Source organism: Asparagus officinalis, chromosome 4 (assembly GCF_001876935.1).
Source record: "Asparagus officinalis chromosome 4, Aspof.V1, whole genome shotgun sequence".
Classification (NCBI taxonomy): Eukaryota; Viridiplantae; Streptophyta; class Magnoliopsida; order Asparagales; family Asparagaceae; genus Asparagus; species Asparagus officinalis.
In genome coordinates, this window is record NC_033797.1 from 50,040,094 (window position 1) to 50,051,740 (window position 11,647).

Consider the following 11,647-nt stretch of genomic DNA (forward strand, 5'->3'; position numbering starts at 1 on the left):
CTGTAGACGCACATCAAACGTCACAACAGCCGCCACAACAACAACCGCATCAATCGTCCTTCCAGTTGGCACCAAATCAGAATCAACAGCCTCCGAAGCAGTTTAAGCCTTCTGAGCCTAGATTCCCGAAGGAGTATTCATTTAAAGATAATGAAGTTCCAGTTATCTTCAAGTACCTACTGGATAACAATAAGATCAAGCTTCCACCGGTCACAAACCAAGAAGAAGCAACGAAGATCAATGACCCGAAGTACTGTGCATATCACAGAAGGGTCCACCATCCCACTAAGGTGTGTTATGTCTTGAAAGACAAAATACAAACCTTAATTGATGTTGGCATCGTGACACCGAAGCCGAAAGAGAAGAAAGTAGGTGCAAATGCGGTGTCTATCAGCTTCGGATCAGTTCCTTTATCCTGGTTTCAAGCCGAACCAGTATCCAAAGTAAAAATACAAACCATCAACGATGACCCTCATAGACAGCGCCAGAAGGGGCTTGTATCTCACACAACCCCCAACGGTGAAATCCTTTGGGTTCATCCGGATTTTCTTGAAGATGAGCAATGGACGACATCCACGTCGAAGAAGAAAGTGAAAGGCAAAGGAAAAGAGAAAACTTGTTACGGAGCCTCGGCAATCCCTGAGAAGGATGATGAAGAAATCTCAGCTTTACCACTTTCTGAGGGGGAACAAGAATCTTTTGCTACAAGAGGTAGGAATGAATACCATTATAAATATACTGAAACCTCGAATCCAAATGCTACAACTCTGAAGGAGCTGGGGGTAGTTGTAACTCCTCCAGTAGCTGCTGAAAAGCCGCAACAACCGGCAAAACAAAAAGAGAAAGAACCTCAACATAAAGAGGTTCAAGTTCCGAGGCAGTCTCGTTTCAATCGACCGATTGGACGAGACAAACCGAAAAGCTCGAACACTTCATACCACTTCGATGTTATGACCCAATTGGCTAACATCCCAGTGAAAGTAACTCTACACGAGTTATCACGTCTTTCTAAAAACACTAGAGATGCGTTCACCATTACTCCTGACCAGCTCACTCAAATAGTTCAAGAAGCGTTAATCAAGCAGAAAGAAGAATTTGAGGGTAAAATGGAATTGGCTATGCGACAAATAAGAGAGTTGCAAGCTGAAAGGTGTAGATTTCCTAAATCTGACCATCAAGCTGGGTCTAGCTGTTGCGCTACACCAATCACGCCTATTTCAGATAGGACAAATAACGATGGTCCGAATCTGAATATGGTCATCAAGACTGATTCACCCATCGATAACACTGGGGGTGGTACGACCACATCCTTCAATGATACTGGGGGTGGCCCAATTCCTTCTTCTCGACATCGCTCAAAAAGATATGAAGATGAAAATGAAAAGCAGAAGGAAGTCGAGTCTGTCACCACCTTAATTAGGCGCTGTCCCAAAAGAAAACAGTTGAGGAAAGTCAACTAGAGTTCATACCCAGATTTGCTGTTGATCAAACATTACGACGACAACAACGGGAACGGTCGCCACAACAGTCGCGTCAGATACAACGATACTCCTTCAAAGACGATGCTGTTCTAGTCATCCTCAAATACCTTCTAGAAAATAACAAAATCAAACTCCCACCTATAAAAAGTCAAGAGGAAGCTAGCAGGATTGCTGACCCGAAATATTGTGAGTACCACAGGAGGATTCTTCATCCCACAGAGAATTGCTACACCCTCAAAAATACAATACAAGCTTTGGTTGAAGCCGGTGTCTCAATAGTAAAACAAACTGAATGAGAACGATCACAACACTCCGAAAAGTATAAGAGTATAAACTGCTTCTTCTAAAACTCCAACGGGTATAGGAGTATAAACCGTTTCCCTTGTATATATCGGGAAGTTCCCAGAAGAATACTGTATGTGGTATTCTTAGGGATAACCCAATCACTGTAAAAGTGATAAATAAGACATCTACATTTAAACCCTAAATGTCAGAATGTTTTCTTTTACCAAATTCACTAACTCTCATGAGTTACTTTGTTGAGATGAGATTCAATTCTGTAAACAGTTAATCTTTCCTCACAAAACCCCTCACCGATCAAATCGATCGACGAAGGGTACACCAAAATCCGTCATGGATTAAAATCATTTAAACTCCCACATTTCATTTGGTCAAACCTTACTCAGTTAGGACCAAAGCCAAAATCCCCTCTCGATTCCTTCAATGAACGAGGGGCCCACAAATCAAGCGATCAAACCTTTCTACAATTAGGATCGTCTCAAAACTCTCATTTGGTCAAATCTTACTCAGTTAGGACCAAAGCCAAAATCCCCTCTCGATTCCTTCAATGAACGAGAGGCCCACAAATCGAACAATCAAACATTTCTACAATTAGGATCGTCTCAAAACTCTCATTTGGTCAAACCTTACTCAGTTAGGACCAAAGCCAAAATCCCCTCTCGATTCCTTCAATGAACGAGAGGCCCACAAATCGAGCGATCAAACCTTTCTACAATTAGGATCGTCTCAAAACTCTCATTTGGTCAAACCTTACTCAGTTAGGACCAAAGTCAAAATCCCCTCTCGATTCCTTCAATGAACGAGAGGCCCACAAATCGAGCGATCAAACCTTTCTACAATTAGGATCGTCTCAAAACTCTCATTTGGTCAAACCTTACTCAGTTAGGACCAAAGTCAAAATCCCCTCTCGATTCCTTTAATGAACGAGAAGCCCACAAATCGAGCGATCAAACCTTTCTACAATTAGGATCGTCTCAAAACTCTCACTTGGTCAAACCTTACTCAGTTAGGACCACAACCAAAATCTCATTTCGATTCATTTTGTGAACGAAAGATCTACTTTTGAATTGAATAATCAAACCTTATGACAGTTAAGATTATTCAAACCAGTCTAGATTCTCTAAGTGGAGATCCCACTTTGAGTTTCTTTTGCACCAGGAGATAGAATATAAAATTCTCCCTCTCCAATTCTGGGTTCATCTCTACCAACAAACAAGAGACCAGGAGATAGAATATAAAATTCTTTCTCTTTGATTTTGGGTTTATCTCTACCAACAAACAAGAGACTAGGAGATAGAATATAAAATTCTCCCTCTCCAATTCCGGGTTTATCTCTACCAACAAACAAGAGACCAGGAGATAGAATATAAAATTCTTCTTCTCCGATTTTGGGTTTATCTCTACCAACAAACAAGAGACCAGGAGATAGAATATAAAATTCTTCCTCTCCGATTTTAGATTTGTTGTCCTATATAGAAAACACAACCTACTCACACTTTAAAATCCATGTCGTTCACACATGGAGGATGTTATCTCTATCCCTTATCAGAGATAAGCCTACATCTAACACATGTAGCCTACATATTCAATATTATAGTTCAAAGTCTAAAAGAGTTTAATTCTTTTAGCACAACGTTATATGTGAAACGGACCTAGATAATTCACATACTAGCCCGACTCAAACAGTAATCGGTAAAGGCATATCAAATCCGTTGATGGCTGAGGATTTGCCAAAAATCCTATAAATATTATGGTTATTTATTCTAAAACAAGAATGAGTAATCATAATAAAACCTCAATGAGCAAAAGGATTCAATATATTGACCAAAAGTGTTCAAACAAAACTACAAAAAAAAATATATGTTCTCCAATTACAAAAGTTTATAGTGACTAATCTAATTTTCAAGTTTTGAAAGCTCTAATGCATAAGCCTGTTCAAGCTCAGCCGCCAATTTAATTTTGAAGGCTTCTTCGTCAACACTGTGAAGCGCAACGACCTCTTGTTCCTTTTCAGCAAGTATTTTATCTTGAAGGTTCAGCTGCTGTAATAGGTTTTCTTCAACCTGAATTTCCTACGTCAACTCGGACTCCAAGACCTCATGAGCATCCTTGTCCATTGCAAGTTCCTCCTCTAAGCGAGCTATTTCTGCTCGACTCGATTCTAAATCCCGGCGTAGGTTAACCTTGGCTTGTGTTCTTTTGCCAACACTCACCCTAAGTTGATCACTTCGGACTCTTAGCTTTTGAAGTTCGAGGTTAGCTGATTTTTGGGAATCATGCCACGCTTGCAACTCGGATTCCATACGGGAAGCGATATAGGAGGGTATGCCTTTGGTACGAAGAGCTTGTAGAAGTTCAACATGTCGCTTCAAATCAACCAAATAAGCGTTGATTGAACCGCCTAACTCATTATACCCTTCCTCTCTGAATCCTAATATAAAACGCTCAAGAGATTTTTTATAATTCTCAAAATATGATCCTTTGAAGAGAATACGATCCACCATAGAGTTCAAAAAGGGGATGAAGCTTTGGAGATTAGAACAGATGACAGCCTTATTCGGATCGTCGTCGACCAACAGAGCTTGGATCTGATTTGATAATGATGAGGGAACTGCAATGAGGGCAAATAGGTCAGTACAGAACATATGTATGCATACAAGATAACAAGCGGAAGCACACCAAGTTCGACGGAAGAACCCTCAGTATGACTTGGTTCACCCAAGGGTGGTAATCCGGCTTCCTGAACAACCAAAGTTGGTTCAAGAATAGTGGCCGTTGATGTACCCGCTACGTCAGAAGGCTTTTTAATCTCAACTTCAGAGAACTTCGGGTCCAAGCTAAGAGGCTCCTTAGGAGGGGATTCTACAAACAAAAGGATTACGATGAGCATAATGGAATGATAATCCGAAATTTGAAACAAGTTATGGGTAAAACTTACCAGCTCTGGACACCACATCGGCTGATGTACCAACTTCTTCAGTTGGTCTCGCTTTTGTTGCAACTGGGCTAATTTGGGGAGTGACGGTGACTTCTATCATCATGGGGTCTATAGGAGTAGAAGGTTGAGGTTCAAGAATTGACGTCAACCTCGGTTCCTGCCCATGGCACGAGATCACGACCCTCCGGTCGATCAGACGTTCCAATGATTATAGTAGTATCAGTTCCAGCAACTGGTCCTATAATTCGAACAATTATATGATTAATCAAGTTAAAATATATATGTATGTATATATAGAGTTTACGGAATTAAGGCCTTACTCTCAGAAGGACATGCTTCTGTTGAACCAATTCCAACATCTGATCTTGTAGCAGTATCAGGAATTTTCCTCGATAGAGAATCAAGGATTTGCTGGTGGTCGTCCTCTGAGATATCAAGATTAAAGTCGAAATCATTAAAATCGTCGACTTTAGTAGCATGGATAGTTTCTCCTTCAGTTGATTCGTGCATCGTGGCATCTACAAAATGTTGAATCGTAAATGACAAGTAAATTTAAACGAATTTGCTCAAGAAAAAGATTAATTTTACCTTCGTTGGTCGGGACGGATTCGAGAGCTCCACCACTTGTACCTGCTTCTTTTAGTTTAACTAAAAGGAGACCAAGCGCACAAGTCATTAAAGGAGGCACACGTTCTGACTCATTCATTTCTCGGATTTCTCTTCCAAAGGGAGAAAGATCAGTACCTGTATCCGCAGCCGATGGATCGATGTCAGGAGTTGGTGGAACATCAGCCGGTCCTTCTTTCAGAGCATCCTGCATTTGCTAGACGAAGCTGGTCTCCTTAATCTCCATACCTCTGGGAGAAACAGCATCAGCTGGCAATTCTCCTTCTTCTTGATTCCATACAGAAGTTGAGCATGAAATAAATTTGAACGTTAAGAAGTGTGAAAGCAATAAAGACAAGTAGTTACCTTGTTCATCAGAAGAAGCACTACGATCAGACGTCTCTTCTAGAGCAGGAAGATGAACGCGTGGCTTAGAGACAACTTTCTTCTGTCTCTTCAGTGGACGTGCTTCAGAACCTTCATGGCGATATTTACTTATTTAGTGCGCAGTTCAACTCTGGGGGAAGCTTGAGTCTGAGCTTGAGTGGAAGATTGAGATCTTTGCCTATGAGCAAGAGGCACTGTATCCTCTTCATCCTCTTCGTCTCCGCTGAGAACGTCTACCGTCATCCGATTAGGATAGGTCATGACGACTCTCTCTCTCCGTTTTTTCGGAGCAGCTTGTGGTTGGGCCGGAGCGACAGAAGGTCTTACAAGTCCTCTCTCGAAGAAAGAGTCGGGGAGACCTGCTGCTTCCTCAGAACTTGAATCAGTCTCGTCCGCCCCTTCAGAAGTTTCGGTCGCTTCACTATTAAACTCTTCTTCACTATCCGTTGGGCGGGCCGGTTCCTTTCCTTTTCTCGAGGATTCAGCAGATTCTTTTCCTCGAGTCGACACCATAGCCTCACGAGTCGCCTCTGTCGCTTGCCGCGGAGCTGCCTCTTCCTCTGAATCTGATACTCTCTTACGTCGAGTGACGATATTGGCGGCTATCAACCACTTGCAATACAAGAAGGTCATCTGTAAAGGCGCCACTTCTAAAGGGAGATCAAATTCAACACTGGTGCAGCCAACAATACTCCAAAACCAAGCTCTCGACCCGTCAATAAGTCCACCTCGAAAGCTACGGTGACGATTCGGGTTGCCGATATAAATTTGGTCATAGCCGAATTGACGGGCAAATCGACATGGAAGATAGGGCTCAATGTGGCAAACGTCCCTTACCCTGAACAACAGATATCCAGGTCGGATATTCATCAGCCATCTGAAGCATCCGGCATCTAGAACGATACGGTTCTGCCTCGGGTCTTCAGCATCCAATAAAGTTGTTGTAAGTACCGGAGAACCGAGGGAAGCAAGGAAAGAATTCCCAACACTTGTGAATTTTAAACTGCCTTGTGATGTCTGGCCATCGATGTTTGATCCATTTGCAACCCTCAAGGATCTGTAAAAGAGGAAGACTAGGATCCACCATCTCAGGAGCTTCCATTAAATCTGGCCGGTGCAGAACCAACCATGTCATCAAATAAGTGTAGGGTAATTCTAGTTTCGGAACATATATACTGGCAGAGGGTTTCTTTTTCTCTTGCGTGAATGCGGAAACTAACTGCCGTAACCCACTGTGAATAGCCGCCACCATAGCAGGAAGCAAGGATAATCTGCGACCTGTGGCTAACTGAACAGCTGGATACAACACTTCCATTGGCATAGCGTCGGATGACTGGTGGGGAACTACAAATCTCTTCAACCATATGGCCAGAAAGCCAGCCAGCAGAGTAGTGGGGCGAATCGGAACACCAGCTTGCCACAGATAAGGGCGGGATTTAGTTCCGTGCGAAAACCCATCTTCTGAATGAGAAGTGTAAGATTGTGCGTTTGTCTTCTCCAACAGCCGATTGATGTCACCCGGGCTCAAAGGAGATAATCCACGTACCTCTTCTGATCGATCCTCCAGGTTCTTGAACAGATAATCGGCGAATTGCTTTAAGCTGACCTGGGGAGATTTCTTCCTAGCTTTGGTTTCCATCTCAGCCATAGCTATATGATAATGACAAGTCAGCTCCCATAAAGTCTCGTGGGTCACAGATGACCGATCCTTCATCTTATTAAGCTGACTAGTGGTTGGGAAGAACTCTTGATATAGAACATCGCCTATGGGCAAGCCAGACACCTTCATCATTTTGTACAATGGTAACCCGAGCTCCCCGTTCTTGGTGAAGAACGTATTAGTGTCAGGATTGTAGATTTCGAACAAACGGAGGAAATGACCTACACTAATTTGCAGACCATGCATGCTGGCACGGATCGGGACTTCCAACCCTAATTCTGCTAATTCTCGCCCCCAACGGTTCAACACATATCGAGTCATTCTGGTCCACCACCATTTGTCCCCAGAATAATGGACCCATCCATAACATCTGAAGCTCTCGTGGGGTAATTTCTTCTTCATTGCAGCTAAACGATTCTTCACGGTGTTTGCCTGTGTTGTCTTTTCATTCTGTGGAATATTATCTTGACCTAAGATGCCCGGATAAAGTCCCCGCACAGAAGCTCTTTCACTGGAACCTGGGGTGGCTTCCTTCCCAATGAAACCACAATGAATACGCTCGTGATTTTCAGTTAATCTCCAGAGCATTTCACGGCTAACCGATAAGTTCCTAAACTTTAACAGTGAGTGCTCTCGAGGGATAAAAGGCAAGTACAGAAATGACAAACCATCCTCGTGTAACCACTACGTAGGCTTGCAGAAAGCAATCGCCGGATCCTTTATGGAGTCACCAAATAAGAAGTCTGGTTTTCTTATACATTGGTTTGAGTCCTGCTCTGAAATCAAGGTTGCATCCGTGATTAATCGTCGCAAAACACGACAACTACCGCGCCGGATCAATTCTCTAGCCCCTTCACTATAGTCAGATTTGAATTGGGGAGCAGACTCGATTAACGGTAGCCCCTCATAATAAGAATGAGTGACACTACTCTGGCCCGTAACTGCATCGACGGTGAAGATTGTGGAAGGAAAATGGACTGATACAGGAGATACACATAAGCTGTGTAAGTATAGTCCTAAAATTTTAGAGAAAACGGTATATCTTACTCCATAAGATATAGTCGCTATCTCATAACAGGTGTGACGATTTTCCATCCACCATATGTATAAAGGAGGTATGCGGGCATTATAACGGCATACCAAAACCTTTCAATACATGTGGGATGATATGAAATCGCCCCTGTGTATTATGAAGTGTGTTTTGTTCAAGCAAAACAAACACTTTTAAGCGTCGATCCCCTCAAAGGAGGATACCGGCTCTTCTCGAGGGTATCTCAAAGGATACAAACGAGGATCTGCATACAAATACAGGTACACATATATGAAATTAACGAAATACAATATTTGAATTCACGAAAGGGTGAAAGAAACGTACCCCCGTGCGAAGCGGCAATAGGGGCAGCCTCTTCAGGGGACTGAGCAGTCAAACGGCCGCGAGAACCTCTGGATTGACGTGGCGACATGATGATCTACAAGGAAACCCAACGAAAAAGGTCAGAATTTTGAGCAAGAAATCGACCGACGTGGCGACATGATGATCTACAAGGAAACCCAACGAAAAAGGTCAGAATTTTGAGCAAGAAATCGACCAAAATATCACAAAGTATGGCCGAAACAATCCATGCAAGGTCACAGGTGAAGAAAATCAAAGTTTGGAAGAAAAGAGGCAAAACAAACCTGTGAAATCCGAGTGGAATCTCTCCCAAACAGAGCCCTACCCAAATCAGAAACGAAGAGGAGGAGAAAAGGCAGAGAACTGGTCGAAAATCTTGCAGAAAATCGCTTGAAAATCGCCCAGAAATCAACGTGAAAACCCTAGAAAAAAAACCTAAGTCGGGGTTTTATAACCCCGATTCGCTGAGCGAGACAGACTTTACTATCTCCCCGTGCGAGACAGTATATACTATCTCGCACAGTGAGACATCATATACTGTCTCGCACTGCGAGACCGTATATACTATCTCATACAGCGGGGCAGCATGAGCTATCTCGTAACATGCAAAGGCAAAGATTGTTTTGATATGGTGTTTTGATACGCATGAATACTCCAATGGGTACACGAGTCTAAACTGTATTCCTACCCTCAACAGGAAGTTTCTGGAGAATATTAATCTGAATATTCTTAAGGACAACCTGACAAACTTTCGAGAGACAAACGAGCATTAATCTGGAAATACCAACTTCAATTCAAGATCTCAACAACGGTCGAGCGATAAACGTAGTGCCGGAGAAGTATTAGCTATTCTATAAAGAACTGAATAGACTAATGGATGAAGAGATCAAGAGTCGAAGCCATTTTACAGATTCTTCTACACGATCTACTCAACCAAGCATTGAAGGGATCGTAAGTAAAATCTATCTTATCCAAAGTATCCCATGCTCCTCTATAAAAGAATGAGTCTGGAATACTTTGGAGGGGGTATCTGTAGGCGTCAAAAAATGCTAAGAGATATCCAAACATAGAGAAAATCATTCAAAAGAAATCGACAGATATGAACTGTCTCGCTAGCGAGACAGTCTTTACTGTCTTGCCAGCGAGACAGACTTTACTGTCTCGTAGCGAGACAGCTTTACTGTCTCGCAGCGAGATAGTATTTCCTGTCTCGTAGCGAGACAATATTTGCTGTTTTGCCAGCGAGACAGTATTTGCTGTCTCGCCAGCGAGACAGTATTTGCTGTCTCGCGGCGAGATAGTGTTTGCTGTCTCGTCTCGCGGGCCGAGACAGCAAACACTGTCTCGCCCGCCGAGACAGTAAACACTGTCTCGCCGTACTAATTTTGCCGTTTGTTGAGTTTTTTCAGTTACAGACCCCTGAGGCTATAAATACCCCCCTAGGGTCACTTCTGACGAGGATCGAGCATATTTTCGAGCAATCCAGAGCAGAGAGAGCAGATTTAAGTTTTCGTGTAACTCCTTAAAATTGAGCTTTGACTTGATTTTAAGAAGAACGACTATCTTACTTTGATAAGATATCGTTTTAAGTTCTCACTTCGATAAACGAAGTCAGAATCAGTAAACCCCCTTCACGATCTGTGATTCGGCGGTCCACGAACCAAAGCGTTCCCGGCACAGGCAAAGTCCCACAAAAACAGGATTCGATAAATGACTTCTGTGTTAGTTTCTCAAGAGTTGTAATTTTCTAATTTTTTCATTGTAATTCGTTATAAACGACCGAAGTTCAATAGAATTATCAATGGAAGCAACTTTTGACGCAAACATAATGCTTAACAACATCCTCATCCAACCTAACTTCAGCAACATGCCAGTGGTCCTGAAACAACGTCCTGGCAACTTGTTACCACCGGGCCAACGACTTATTGGTACCTATTATGCTTAATTCGTAAATATTAACCAGTTCTATTTCACATCAGAAACATCCATAATTACTCTCTAGAGAATGCAACCAGTCTTCGATAACATCACATGTAGGATGAAATTAGATATGCCTATCTTCAATAGACACACACATTGTCCATAGTGAAGAACAATGCATGTAACATCAACAACATGATCGTTGATATTAGTATCAGATTCTTAAAGCACAAAAAAGGACCATACTTTTTTTTCTTCACATATTGAGAAAGAAGCAGCAAATTACAACATTTCTTTTAGATTCCTGAAGCACAGAAAGTGACTATACTTCTTACATATTGAGCAAGTGGAAGCAGATACACTTTAATTTCAATCAGCTACTCTCTTTTACATCAGAAAGTGACTATACTCTTAGTTTCTTCTTGCCAGGCTTCATTTAGTGCTACTGTTAACATCACTCGAACTTCGGCGATGCCTCCAGTGACTTCGCTCGCCCAAATGCCGATCCAATGTCGAAATCTCCATCTGGGCATTAACGAGGAACTCCATCCTCTGAACATCGAGCTCCTTGAAAAACTTCATCCTCTGCTTCTCAATCTCCACCGCTTGCATTGTCTTCCCCCTCTCCACCCTCTCATAAATCTCTCCAAACCCTAGAACCGCCCTCGCCAGCAAAGCGCCACCCATCCCCCTCCCTCCCTCTCCGCCACCGCCATCGGCGATCTCGGCCTCTTCTTGATGTTGACGCTGACGCTGTTGGCGATAATCTGAGTCCTCGTCTTCTGCGGGAACTGTAGCGGGAATGTTGCCGCCCTTGATGCCGCAGCCAACGACGGCGGGGACTTGAAGAGGGTGGGGCCGATGAGGATGTCGGGACGGTGGAAGTAAGGCCACATGGAGGAGCGGGATTGGCCGGATCCGAGCTTTGAGAGTGAGAAGAGAGAAGAGAGAGAGAGAGGGCA